Genomic DNA, 13,448 nt, shown 5'->3' with positions numbered 1-13,448 from the left:
GAACTTACCATCCTTGAACTGTCCTGCCTTATTGGGTTGCCTCAAGCTTCCATTACACCGATCTGCTTGTCAGAGAATCCCCGGGTTCAGACGTGGTCCACCCCACTGTATAGCAGTAATTAGAGACTGGGATTTGGCCAATAGAGCCAGAACAGCAGTCTGTTGATTCAGAGGCATGATGAGTCCAAATGGCCACAAAGCGGTCTCTCCGTGATTAGGGAGCCATTGTTGTATTCCCTGGAGGATTCATTTCTCCCTTGGAAACTAAGGCATGTAATCTAGCAGATCTAAGTCACAGGGCTAGGAAGCAAAACTTCCACAAATGCATTATTAACTGTAAGCATGAGAGAAAATGATTTACAGCCCTTTTTAAGAATAAGTGCCAACTTCACGTATTTATTTTTAATAGAGGGGCACCTGGGTGGCTCAATCAGTTGGGCGCCAACTTCAGCTCAGGTCATGATCTGTGAAGTTTATGGGTTCTAGCCTCCTGCTGGGCTCCGTGCTGACAGCTAGCTCAGAGCCTGGAGCTGCTTCAGATTCTGTGTCTCCCTCTCTCTCTCCCCCTCCCCTGGCTCATGCTCGCTCTCTCTCTCTCTGTCTCTCTCTGTCTCTCTCTCTCCCCTTCAAAAATAAACAGTAAAAAAATTTTAGGACCTACTGGATGACTGACTTCTCTAATTTTCTTTTTTAAGTGTATTTGTTATATTTTTATTGAAGTACAGTTGACATGCAATGCTACATCAGACATGTACAACCTAGTGATTTAACAACTCTACACATCTGCTATGCTCACAAGTGTAGCTACCATTTGTCACCACATGCTATAACAATACCACTGACTATATTACTTATCCCATACCCTTCATCTCTGTGACTTATTAATTACATAACTGGAAGCCTGTACCTCCCACTCCCCTTTACCATTTTGCTCATCTCCCTACCTACTCCCCTCTGGCAACCACCCATTTATTGTCTATATTTATGGGCATTTCTGTGTTTTTCTGTTTGTTTTGTTTTTTAGGTTCCATATATCAACAAAATCATATGGTGGTATTTGGGTTTTTTGATCTGAATTATTTCACTTAGGATAACCCTCTAGGTCCATCTATGCTGTTGGCAAATGAAAACATCTCATTCTTTTTCATGGCTAAGTAATATTCCATGTGTGTGTGCATGCACACCACATCCTCTTTATCCATTCATCAATCAATACTTAGGTTGCTTCCGTATCTTGGCTATTGTGAATAGTGCTGCAATAAACATAGGGGTGCATGTATCTTTTGAATGATTTTGTTCATTTTGGGGGGCTAATTACCCAGTAGTAAAATTGCTGGATTATACGGTATTTCTACTTTTAAGATTTTTAGGAAATTCTATAGTTTTCCACAGGGTTTGCACCAATTTACTATCCCATCAATAGTGCATCAGGGTTCGCTCTTACCCACATCCTTACCTATATTTGTTCTTGTTTTTTTGTTTTGTTTTAATAATGGCCATTCTGACAGGTTTGAGCTGACACTCCACTGTGGCTTTGATTTGCATTTTCCCAATGATGAGACATATTGAGTGTCTTTTCATGGATCTGTTAGCCATCTGGATGTATTCTTTGGGGAAAATGTTGGTCCAGGTCCTCTGCCTATTTTTGACTGGATTATTTGTAGGTGTTGAGTTGTGTAAATTCTTTATATAGTTCAGATGTTAACTCCTTACCAGATATATCATTTGCAAACATCTCCTATTCCTTAGGTTCTCCTTTTGTTTTGTTTGTTAATGGTGTCCTTTGCTGTATAAAACAAGGTTTTAATTTTGGTGTAGTCCCAATAGAAACTTTTATTTTTGCTTTTCTTTCCTTTGCATGCAGAGGTCTATTTAAAAAAAAAAATCTTGCTAAGGTGGATGTTAAAGAGATTAATGTTTTGTTCTAAGAGTTTCATAGTTTCAGCTCTCGCATTTAGGTCTTTAATCCATTTTGAGCTTATTTTTATGTGTGGTGTTAAAAGATGATCTAGTTTTATTCTTTGCATGTAGCTATCTAGTTTTCCTAGAACCATTTATTGAAGAGACTGTCTTTTCCCCATTGTATAGTTTTTTCTCCTTTGTTGTATATTAATTGTCCATATAAACATCATTTCTGGACTCTATGTTCTGTCCTATTGATCTATGTGTCTCTGCTTGTGCCAGTACCATACTGTTTTGATTATTACAGATTCACAATATATCTTGAAATCTGGCATTATGATACCTCCAGCTTCGTTCCTCTTTCTCAAGATTGCTTTGACTATTTGGGGTCTTTTGTTGTTCCCTATAAATTTTAGGATTATTTGTTCTAGTTCTATGAAAAACACTGTTGGTATTTCAAAAGGGATTTCAGTGAATGTGTATATTGCTTTGGGTAGTATGGACATTAGAGCAATATTAATTCTAATCCATTAACATTGTACGTCTTTCTATTTGTGTTGTCTTCAGTTGCTTTCATTAGTGTTTTATAGTTTTCAGAGTATAGATCTTTCACCTCCTTGGTTAAGTTTATTCCTAGATATTATTTTGGGTACAATTATAAATGGAATTTTTTAATGTCTCTTCCTGCTACTTCTTTATTAACATATAGAAACACAGCCAATTTCTGTATATTGACTTTATATCCTGTAACTTTACTGAATTCATTTATTACTTCTAATAGTTTTTTGGTGGAGTCTTTAGGGTTTTCTATGCATAGCGTCATCGTTTGCAAATATTGACAGTTTTACTTCTTTCTTACCATTTTGGATGCTTTTTATTTCTTTTTCTTGTCTGATTGTTATGGCTACGACTTCCAATACTATGTTGAATAAAAGTGGGAAGAGTGGACATCCTTGTCTTGTTCCTAATCTTAGAGGAAAAGCTCTCAGTTTTTCACCGTTGACTATAATGTTAGCTGTGTGTTTATCATATATGGTCTTTTTTTATGCTGAGGTTATTCCCCTTAAACCCACTTTGTTGAGAGGTTTTTTTTTAATCATAAACAGATATTAAATTTTGTCAATGGCTTTTCCTGCATCTATTGAGATGATCATATGGTTTTTATCTTTCAACTTACTAATGTGGTACATCACACTGTTTTGTGCGTATTGAACCATTCTTGCATCATCCCCAGAAGAAATCTTGCTTGGTGGTGGTAAATGAATAGAATGAATGAAAAGAAAAGAGTAAGTATTAACTCTCCTTTAAATGTTTGCTAGAATTAATCTGTGAATCTATCGTATCCTAGACTTTTTTGTTGGGAGATTTTTTATTACTGATTCAATTTCATTACTAGTAATCACTCTTTTCAGATTTTCTATTTCTTCCTGATTTAGTTTTGAAAGATTATATATTTATAGGAATTTATCCACTTCTTCTAGGTTGTCCAGTTTGTTGGCATATAACTTTTCATCCTAGTCTCTTATAACCTGTTGTATTTATGTGGTGTCTTTTGTTACAGATTCTCCTCTTTCATTTCGGATATTATTCATATGGGTGCTCTCTTGATGAGTCTGGCTAAAAGTTTATCAACCTTATTTATCTTTTCAAAGAACCAACTCTTGGTTTCATTGATCTTTTCTATAGTATTTTTAGTTCTCATTTATGTCTCTTCTAATCTTTATTATTTCCTTTCTTCTACTGACTGCAGCCTTTCTTTGTTCTTCTTTATATAGTTACTTTACATGCAAGATTAGATTGTTGATTTCAGATTTTTTTTTTGTTTTTTGATGTAGACATGTATTTTTTAAAAATATAGTTTATTGTCAAGTTGGTTTCCATTTAACACCCAAAAATATTAAATGCTTCACGAATTTGTGTGTCATCCTTGCACAGGGGCCATGCTAATTTTCTCTGTATCATTCTAATTTTAGTACATGTGCTGCTGAAACAAGCACTGTAGACATGTATTCTTTTTTTTTTTTTAATGTTTTATTTATTTCTAGGAGAGAGAGAGAGAGACAGCGTGGGCAGGGGAGGGTCAGAGAGAGAGGGAGTCACAGACTCTGAAACAGGCTCCAGGCTCTGAGCCGGCAGTCAGCACAGAGCCCGACGCGGGGCTCGAACCCACGAACCGCGAGATCATGACCTAAGCAAAAGTTGGACGCTTAATACAGGTGCCCCTGTAGACATGTATTCTTATAAATTTTCCTCTTCAAATTTTTGCTGGTTCTCAAAGATTTGGAACCATGGTATTTTCATTTTCATTTATTTCTAGGTATTTTTTAAATTCCTTGATTTCTTTGTTGAACCATTGATTGTTTAGTAGCACGTTGTTTACCCTCCACATTATTATGCTTTTCTCATTTTTTTGTGTGTGACTTATTTCTAGTTTCATACCAGTGATCAGAACAGAGGCTTGGTATGATTTAAATCTTTTTAAATTTATTGAAACTTCTTTTGTGTCCTAACATGTAATCTATCATTGAAACTGTTCCATGTGCACTTGGGAAAAAAAAAAAAAAAGTGTATTCTGCTGTTTGAGGATGAAATGTTCTGTATATTATCTGTTAAATTCATCGGGTCTAATATGTCATTTAAAGACACTGTTTCCTTACTAATTTTCTGCTCAGATGATCTGTTCATTGATGTAAATTGGTGTTAAAGTTCTCTACTATTATTGTATGACTGTCAGTTTCTTTCTCTGTGTCTGTTAGTACTTGCTTTATGCATTTAGGTGCTCCAGTATTGGGTGCCATGATATTTATAATTGTTACATCTTCTTGTTGGGTTGTTAACTTTATCATTAGTTAATGCCCTTATCTGTCTCTTGTTACAGATTTATTTTAAGGTCTGTTTTGTCTGATATAAGTATGCTTGGCTTTTGTTTTCAGTTCCATTTCATAGAATACCTTTTTCCATCCCAATTCCTTTCACTGCATGTATTTTTAGGTCCAAAGTGAGTCCCTTATAGGCAACATATAGATAGATGTTTTCCATCCATTCCATCACCCTATGGCTTTTGATTAGAGCATTCAGTCAATTCGCATTTAAAGTAATTATTGATATATCTGGTTTTTCTTCAGATTGTATAAATCTTTTGTCCCTTAATTATTGATAGGTATATATGTACTTATTGCCATTAAAAAAATTGGTCTCTAGTTGTTTTTGTAGTTCTTCTCTGTTCCCTTCTTTTCCTACTCTCTTTCCTTGTGATTGATAAATTTCTTTCATGTTATGCTTGGTTTCCTTTCTCTTTACTTTTCCTCTGTCTATTATAGGTATTTGGTTTGTGGTTACCATCACATTTATACATACATCCTATGCATAAATAGTCTATATTAAGTTGATGATCACTTAAGTTTGAACATATTTTATAGATTTATTTATTTTTATTTTAGAGTGAGAGAGAGAAAGCACATGTGAGTGGGGGGGAGGGGGAACAGAGAGGGAAAGAGGGAGGAAGAGGGGGGAAGGGGGAGGGAGAGGAAGGGAGAGAGGATGGGAGGAGAGAAAGAATCTTAAACAGGGCCCACACTCAGCACAGAGCTAACATGGGCTCTTTCCCATGACTCTGGAATCACAACCAGCCACAACCAGCCAAAATTAAGAGTCAACTCAACTGACTGAGCCACTCAGATGCCCCTGAACATATTTTTTTTTTAATTTTTTTTAATGTTTTATTTATTTCTAGGAGAGAGAGAGAGACAGCGTGAGCAGGGGAGGGTCAGAGAGAGAGGGAGGCACAGACTGAAACAGGCTCCAGGCTCTGAGCTGGCAGTCAGCACAGGGCCCGACGCGGGGCTCGAACCCACGAACCGCGAGATCATGACCTAAGTGAAAGTCGGACGCTTAACCGACTAAGCCACCCAGGCGCCCCCTGAACATATTTTTTAAAGAGTTTGTTTTTGCTCCTCCCTCCACATTTTATATTTATGTTGTCATATGTTACATTTTTTTGTGTGTGAGTCCTCTAATTTTAGGTGTAATTGAATTTACTACTTTTGTCTTTTAACTTTAATACTAGCTTTAGAAGTGAATACTGTATTAATAGTAATTAATACTAATTAATACTGTAACTATATGATTGCTTTACTCATGAAATTTTTTCCTTTCATAATTTTCTTCTTCTGATTATGGTCTCTTCTTTTCTGCTTATAGAAGTCTCTTTAAAATTTTTTGTAAGGCCCATTTAATGGGAAGTTTTGTTTGTTTGGGAAACTCTGTATCCCTCTTTAATTCTGAACATTAAACTTGCCTGGAATTCTTGACTGAAGGTTTGTTCCTTTCAGCACTTCGAATATATCATGCCAGTCCCTTCTTGACTTCAAGGTTTCTGCTCAAAAATCAGTTTATAACCTTATGGGGTTTCCCATGTATGTAACTAGTTGCTTCTCTCTTGATGCTTTTAAAATTCTCTATGTTTCATCTTTGACATTTTCATTATTATATATCTTGTTATGGACTGCCTTGGGTTCATCTTGTTTGGAACTCTCTGTTTCCTGAATCTGAATATTTGCTTTGGTCATCACATTAGGGAAGTTTTCAGCTACTTTTCTTCAAGTATGCCTTCTGCCCCTTCCTTGGTGTGTTTGGTATGTTCGATATTGTCCCAGATCCCTTAACCTATCCTCATTGTTTTTAACCTAATTTCTATTTGTTTTTCTTTTCAGCTCAGGCACTTCACCCTTTCTTCCATAGCACTGATACATTCTTCTGCATCTGCTTATGTACTGTTGATTTCTCCTACTATATTTTTCATTTCAGTTACTGTGTTTTGCAACTCTGAATGTTTTTTTTTTAATATTTTCTATCTGTTTTTTGAAGTTCTCATTGAATTATCCACTGTTCTCTTCAGTCAGGTGAGCACCTTTAGTTTGAACTCTTATGGTAGATTGCAGTCTCTATTTCTTTTAGTCCCCCCACCACCACCACCACCACCACCATAAGGTTTTGTTTTATTCTTTTGCTTGGAGCATATGCTTCTCTCTCCTCATTTTCCTTGACTCTGTGTTTGTTTCTATGAATCAGGTGGAAAAGCTACTTCTCTTAAACTTGAGGGACTGATTTTGTGTGTGGTTGTTATGTAGACCGTGTGTGCCCAGTGACTTTGGCTGGCTGGTTGGCTTGGGCTTCAGCCTTCCATGCTGGGGTTGCCATGGTAGAATAAGCCAGGGTAAGCATGGGTCACAGAAATTCCAGGGGAATTGGAGGCCAACATGGCAGAGAAGTAGGGGGATCCAAACTTCTTGTGTCTCTCAAACAAAGAAGTGTTGAAGCCAAAGGACTTTGAACCCCAAGAGTCTTGGAGGAAAAGAGACTGAGTCGCTACCAGGGATACACCAGGACATGGTGGGCTATAGGTGTGTGACTACAAACTGGGAGAGATAAAATGAATGGAGAGGAAGGAACCCCTTCTGCAGAGAGACAAAGGGAAGAGCAAGAGGTGATAGGGAAGCAAAGGACTGTATCTGAACAAGAGGAAAATCTCAGACTGGGACAGAGGAAGATCTAATCTCTAACTGCAGGACTTTCTCCGGACTGGGGCTGGTTGCCCTGTTCACACACCTAGGGAGGAGGGGAGCCAGCCTCAGGCTCAGAGCTAGATCAGGGGTGCAGCCCACAGTAGGAAAAAGCAATCCTCTCCCTGGAGTGCTGCGGGACAGGACAAAGCCTGTCCGGGACCACATACTGGGCAGTGTGGAGCTGCATTTCCCCAGTACTGGGGCACACAGAGTGGGGGTTTGAATCTCAGCCAAGCACCGGGGCACAAGGAGTCAGTGGAGCAGAGCTAGACAGACTGCCTCGTCTGCGCCCGGGACACAGTGAGGAAGGCTCGAGCAGAGTGATTTGGGACACCAGGTTCGTGGAGGAGAGACTAGGGGGTCACCATTTTTCTCCCCACCATCACCAAGGCAGGGCCTCAGGGATCAGACTCCCAGGCCCACAGTGGAGAGAGGACCACCTACACCAAACCACAATAGATCACATACTGGGTCACAAAACAGCTCTCAATAAATATAAAAGAATTGAGATCATACCATGCACACTTTCAGATCACAATGCTATGAAACTTGAAATCAACCACAGGAAAAAGTTTCGAAAACCTCCAAATGCACGGAGGTTAAAGAACATACTACTAAAGAGCAAATGGGTCAACCAGGCAATTATAGAAGAAATTTAAAAATATATGGAAACAAATGAAAATGAAAACACAACAATCCAAACCCTTTGAGATGCAGCAAAGGCAGTCCTAAGAGGAAAATACATTGCAATCCAGGCTTATCTCAGCAAACAAGAAAAATCCCCAATACGGCACACCTAAAGGATCTGGAAGCAGAATAGCAAAGACGTCCCAAACCCAGCAAAAGAAGAGAAATAATAAAGATCAGAACAGAAACAATACAGAATAATAAAAAAAAAAAAACAGTAGAACAGATCAATGAAACTAAGAATTGGTTTTTTGAAAAAATAAACAAAAGTGATAAGCCTCTAGCCAGGCTTCTCAAAAAGAAGGGAGAGAGCACCCAAACAGACAAAATCACGAATGAAAATGGATTTACTGTAACCAATCCCTCAGAAATACAAGCAATTATCAGGAAATACTATGAAAAATTATATGCCAACAAACTGGACAACCTGGAAGAAATTGACAAATTCCTAAACACCCACACACTACCAAAAGTCAAATGGGAAGAAATAGAAAATTTGAACAGATCCATAACTAGTGAAAAATTGAATCAGTTACCAAAAATCTCCCAACAAGTAACAGCCCTAGACCAGATGGCTTCCCTGGGGAATTCTACTAGATATTTAGCACAGTTAATACCTTTTCTTCTCAAGCTGTTCCAAGAAAAATAGAAATGGAAGGAAAACTTCCACACTCATTCTACAAAGCCGACATTACTTTGATTCCCAAACCAGACCAAGACCCAACAAAAAAGGAGGACTACAGGCCAATATTCCTGATGAATATAGGTGCAAAAATCCTCAACAAGATACCAGCAAATCAAATTCAGCAGCATATAAAAATAATTATTCACCATGATCAAATTGGATTCATCCCTGGGCTGCAGGGCTGGTTCAATATTCGCAAATCAATCAATGTGATATATCACATTAATAAAAGAAAGGATAGGAACCATATAATCCCGTCAATAGATGCAGAAAAAGCATTTGACAAACTACAGCATCCTTTCTTAATAAAAACCCTCGAGAAAGCCGGGATAGAAGGAACTTACTTAAACATCATAAAAGCCATATATGAAAAGCCCACAGGTAACGTCATCCTCAATGGAGAAAAACTGAGAGCTTTCCCCCTGAGATCAGGAACACGACAGGGATGTCCACTCTCACCACTGTTGTTTAACATAGTGCTAAAAGCCTGGCATCAGCCATCAGACAACAAAAGGAAATAAAAGGCATCAGAATTGGCAAAGAAGTAGTCAAACTTTCACTTTTCACAGATGACATGATACTCTACATGGAAAACTCGACAGTCTCCACCAGAAGCCTACTAGAACTGATCCATGAATTCAGCAAAGTCGCAGGGTACAAAATCAGTGTACAGAAATCGGTTGCATTTTTATATGCCAAAAATGAAGCAATAGAAATAAGCTGATCCCATTTATAATTGCACCAAGAATCATAAGATACCTACAAATAAACCTAACCAAAAACATAAAAGATCTGTATGCTGAAAACTATAGAAAGCTTATAAAGGAAACTGAAGACACAATAAAATGGAAAAACATTCCATGCTCATGTGTTGGAAGAATAAATATTGTTAAAATGTCAATGCTACCCAAAGCAATCTACACATTCAATGCAATCCCTATCAAATTTGCACCAGCATTCTTCTCAAAGCTAAAACCAACAATCCTAAAATATGTATGGAATCACAAAAGACCCCAAATAGCCAAAGTACTACTGAAGAAGAAGACCAAAGCACGAGGCATCACAATCCCAGACTTTAGCCTCTACTACAGAGCTGTAATCATCAAGACAGTATGGAATTGGCATAAAAACAGACACATAGACCAATGAAATAGAATAGAGAACCCAGAACTAGACCCACAAACGTATGGCCAATTAATCTTTGACAAAGCAAGAAGTGTATTCAATGGGAAAAAAAGACAGTCTCTTTAGCAAATGGTGCTGGGAAAACTGACAGCAACATGCAGAAGAATGAAACTAGACCACCTTCTTACACCATACATAAAAGTAAATTCAAAATGATGAAAGACCTGAATGTGAGACAGAAAACCATCAAAACCCTAGAGGAGAAAGCAGACAACAACCTCTTTGACCTCAGCTGCAGCAATTTCTTACTTGACACATCTCCAAAGGCAAAGGAATCAAAAGCAAAAAATGAAATACTGAGACCTCAAGATAAAAAGCTTCGCACTGCAAAGGAAACCATCAACAAAACTAAAAGGCAGCCTGTGGAATGGGAAAAGATAGTTGCAAATGACATATTGGATAAAGGGCTAGTATCCAAAATCTATAAAGAACTCCCCAAACTACACACACACCCAAAAAAATCCAGTGAAGAAATGGGCAGGAGACATGTATAGACACCTTTCCAAAGAAGACACCCAGATGGCCAACAGGCACATGAAATGATGCTCAACATCACTGATTATCTGGGAAATACAAATCAAAGCCACACACCGGTCACACCTCACACCGGTCAGAAAGGCTAAAATCAACAAATCAGTAAACTATAGATGCTAGTGAGGATGTGGAGAAACGGGCACCCTCCTACACTGTTGGTGGGAATGTAAACTGTTGCAGCCCCTCTGGAGAACAGTGTGGAGGTTCCTCAAAAAATTAACAATAGAACTCCCCTATGACCCAGCAATAGCACTGCTAGGAATTTACCCAAGGGATACAGGAGTGCCGAGGCATAGGGGCACATGTACCCCAATGTTCATAGCAGCACTCTCAGCAATAACCAGAACATGGAAAGAGCCTAAGTGTCCATCAACGGACGAATGGATCAAGAAGATGTGGCTTATCTGTACAATGGAATACTACTTGGCAATAAAAACAAATGAAATCCTGCCATTTGCAGCAATGTGGATAAAACTGGAAGGAATTATGCTGAGTGAAATAAATCAGTCAGAGAAAGACAGTTACCATGTTTTCACTCATATGTGGATTTGAGACACTTAACAGAAGACCATGGGGGAGGGGAAGGGGAAAACATAGTTATGAACAGAGAGGGAGGGAGGCAAACCATAAGAGACTCTTAAATACAGAGAACAAACTGAGGGCTGATGGGGGTGGGGAAGGGGAAGGGGGGTGACGGGCATGGAGGAGGGCACTTGCTGGGATGAGCACTGGGTGTTATATGGAAGCCAATTTGACACACACACACAAAATAATAAAGTGGCAGGATTTTCCACCCAACGGCCCCTTGGCAGGACAGACGAAGCTGGAGTAGGTGCCAGCTGGGGGTGGGGGGGTCCCGGGCTCCCCGCCCAGAGGACAGAGGGTGCCCTGGCGGGACAGGAGAGCTGAGCAGGTGCCAGCTGGCTGTCCAGTGTTGGCTGGTGCTGAGGCGGGTGCGGTGGGAGGGATTCTGGTGCGCTCCATGCAGGGGGTGCCCCGTGCATCTGGAACCCGGGGGGTGCAGGCCTGGAGTGTTCCAGAATGGTCTGCACCTGTGTCGTCTGGACACAAAGGCTGGAGCTTTAGTGAGTGCTGACCATTGGTGCCCCAGCGTGCGCTGTGCTGAGGCCTCTTGATGGGATGGCTGAGGCGGGTGTGAGCGGGGGCCTGGGGCCGGAGGGAGGCCGGCTAGGTCACCTGGTCCCTGTCCCCCTCCAAGATACCAAGGTGGAAGGGGGAAAGAAACTGCGGTGCTCGCCAGCCTGCTGAGCTGGAAGGAGTCCAGCAGCTCTCCTGACATGTGTCAGTGGATAATGGATCCTTTATGTTCTACTTGCTCTTTTACACCACGAATTTTCTTCTGTGCCCCGGAGCGTCTAGTGCTGGTATGGGCAGGGGTCCTGGGCTTGTGACGTGGCAGCCCGCTGTGGCACCCGGTCCCTGCTCCCATCTGCACTGTCGAGGTGGAAGGCGAATGCAGGCCGTGGTGTCCAGCAGCCCCGGCAACCCAGGGAGAGATTCTGCAGTTTCCCTGCTGTTCCTCAGGGTTCTAGGGCTGGTTCCTCTAACTTCTACTTGCTCCCTTTAAAGAGCAGCTTATCCCTGTGGCCCAGAGCAGATGAATTTGCTCCCGGGCCCTCAGGTCCATTCTCCCAAATGCAGTTCACTGCATCAAGGGTGAGTGTTCCCTTCATCACTGTGTCTCCGTCTCCTCTGCCTTTCTGTGTGGTCTCTCCATTTTTTATTGTGTAGAAGCTGTTCAGTCAGCTCCCAGTTCTTCAGAAAGAACTGCTATATGAGCAGGTACAGAGCTGGTGTGTCCACAGAGGAAGTGAATCCGGGGTCTCTTACATTGCTGTCTTACACCCTCTCCAATTCTCTAGTTTTTCTTATCTTGTCTCTGTCTTTTATATTTTTGCTTTACTTTATGAAAGATTTTCTCCATTTTACTTCTGAATTTTTTATAAGGCTTTTTTACTTTCACTAACAGTATTTCAGTACTCATAAGCACTTTATCTTTAAATATTCTTTTTACTTAAAAAAAAAGATTGTATATTTGTTTTTGAGAGAGACAGAGCATCAGGTGGGACGGGGAGAGAGAGAGACACAGAAACTGAAGCAGGCTCCAGGCTCCACGCTGTGAAGAGCCTGACGCTGGACCTGAACTCAAGAACCACAAGATCATTATCTGAGCCGAAGTTGAATGCTTAACTGACCAAGACACCCGGCTGCCCCTAAATGTTCTTCTTCAATAGTGTTCTGTTTTTGTTTTATGAGTTCAGCATCTCTCCTGACAGCAGGAGAAAGTTGATTTTTTTTTCACTGCAAAATTTGTTTCTACTTTTTCTTATTGTTTATCTTGGTCTCTATCTTTCATATTATCTCTATCATTTCATATTTTGCCTGGTGGTCATTGGCTACCCGCTCATGTTTTGGTGCAAGATTTCAGTAGAAGGGTAGAAAAGTTCATGGTTTCTGAGCTGGAATGCTGAATTTTGTGGCACAACTCCCCCATCAAAAACAATGAAAAATGCCGGAGGGGAAACATAGAAAAATAAATCACTGAGGAGATCAAAAACACAAATAAACAAAAAAAAATCCCATCAACCTGGGGGAGCTTCCAGGCTACTTTTTGGCTAAAACTCTGTAACAGAATTTTAGATATCAGAACCAAAGCTGCTGGCCTCCTAAAGGCTTTTGTCAGTGCTACACACTTGGGCTTTAGAGGCTTTATGGGGGAAAAGGAACAAACGTTAAGTCTCATGAAATTCTAGGTGGTGAAACTTAAAAAAGAAATTCTGTCCACATTGAGCAGGGACCCCAAACACCTAAACATTTTTTGATGGAGAAATAGACTCAGGGATGTATGTCTTGGTGACGAGAAGAGCAAC

General features: G+C 40.0%; 1 non-coding gene across 1 annotated transcript; it reads right to left on the bottom strand.

Moving 5' to 3' along the window:
* Positions 1-3,792: 3,792 nt before the first annotated feature.
* On the bottom strand, positions 3,793-3,899 carry LOC120235287. The gene has a single exon (XR_005529364.1). It is a non-coding gene; the product is annotated as a U6 spliceosomal RNA (small nuclear RNA).
* Positions 3,900-13,448: the final 9,549 nt, after the last annotated feature.

Source organism: Hyaena hyaena, unplaced genomic scaffold (assembly GCF_003009895.1).
Source record: "Hyaena hyaena isolate Hyena2069 unplaced genomic scaffold, ASM300989v1 scaffold_127, whole genome shotgun sequence".
NCBI lineage: Eukaryota > Metazoa > Chordata > Mammalia > Carnivora > Hyaenidae > Hyaena > Hyaena hyaena.
This window is presented reverse-complemented; position numbering and strand designations above follow the sequence as displayed.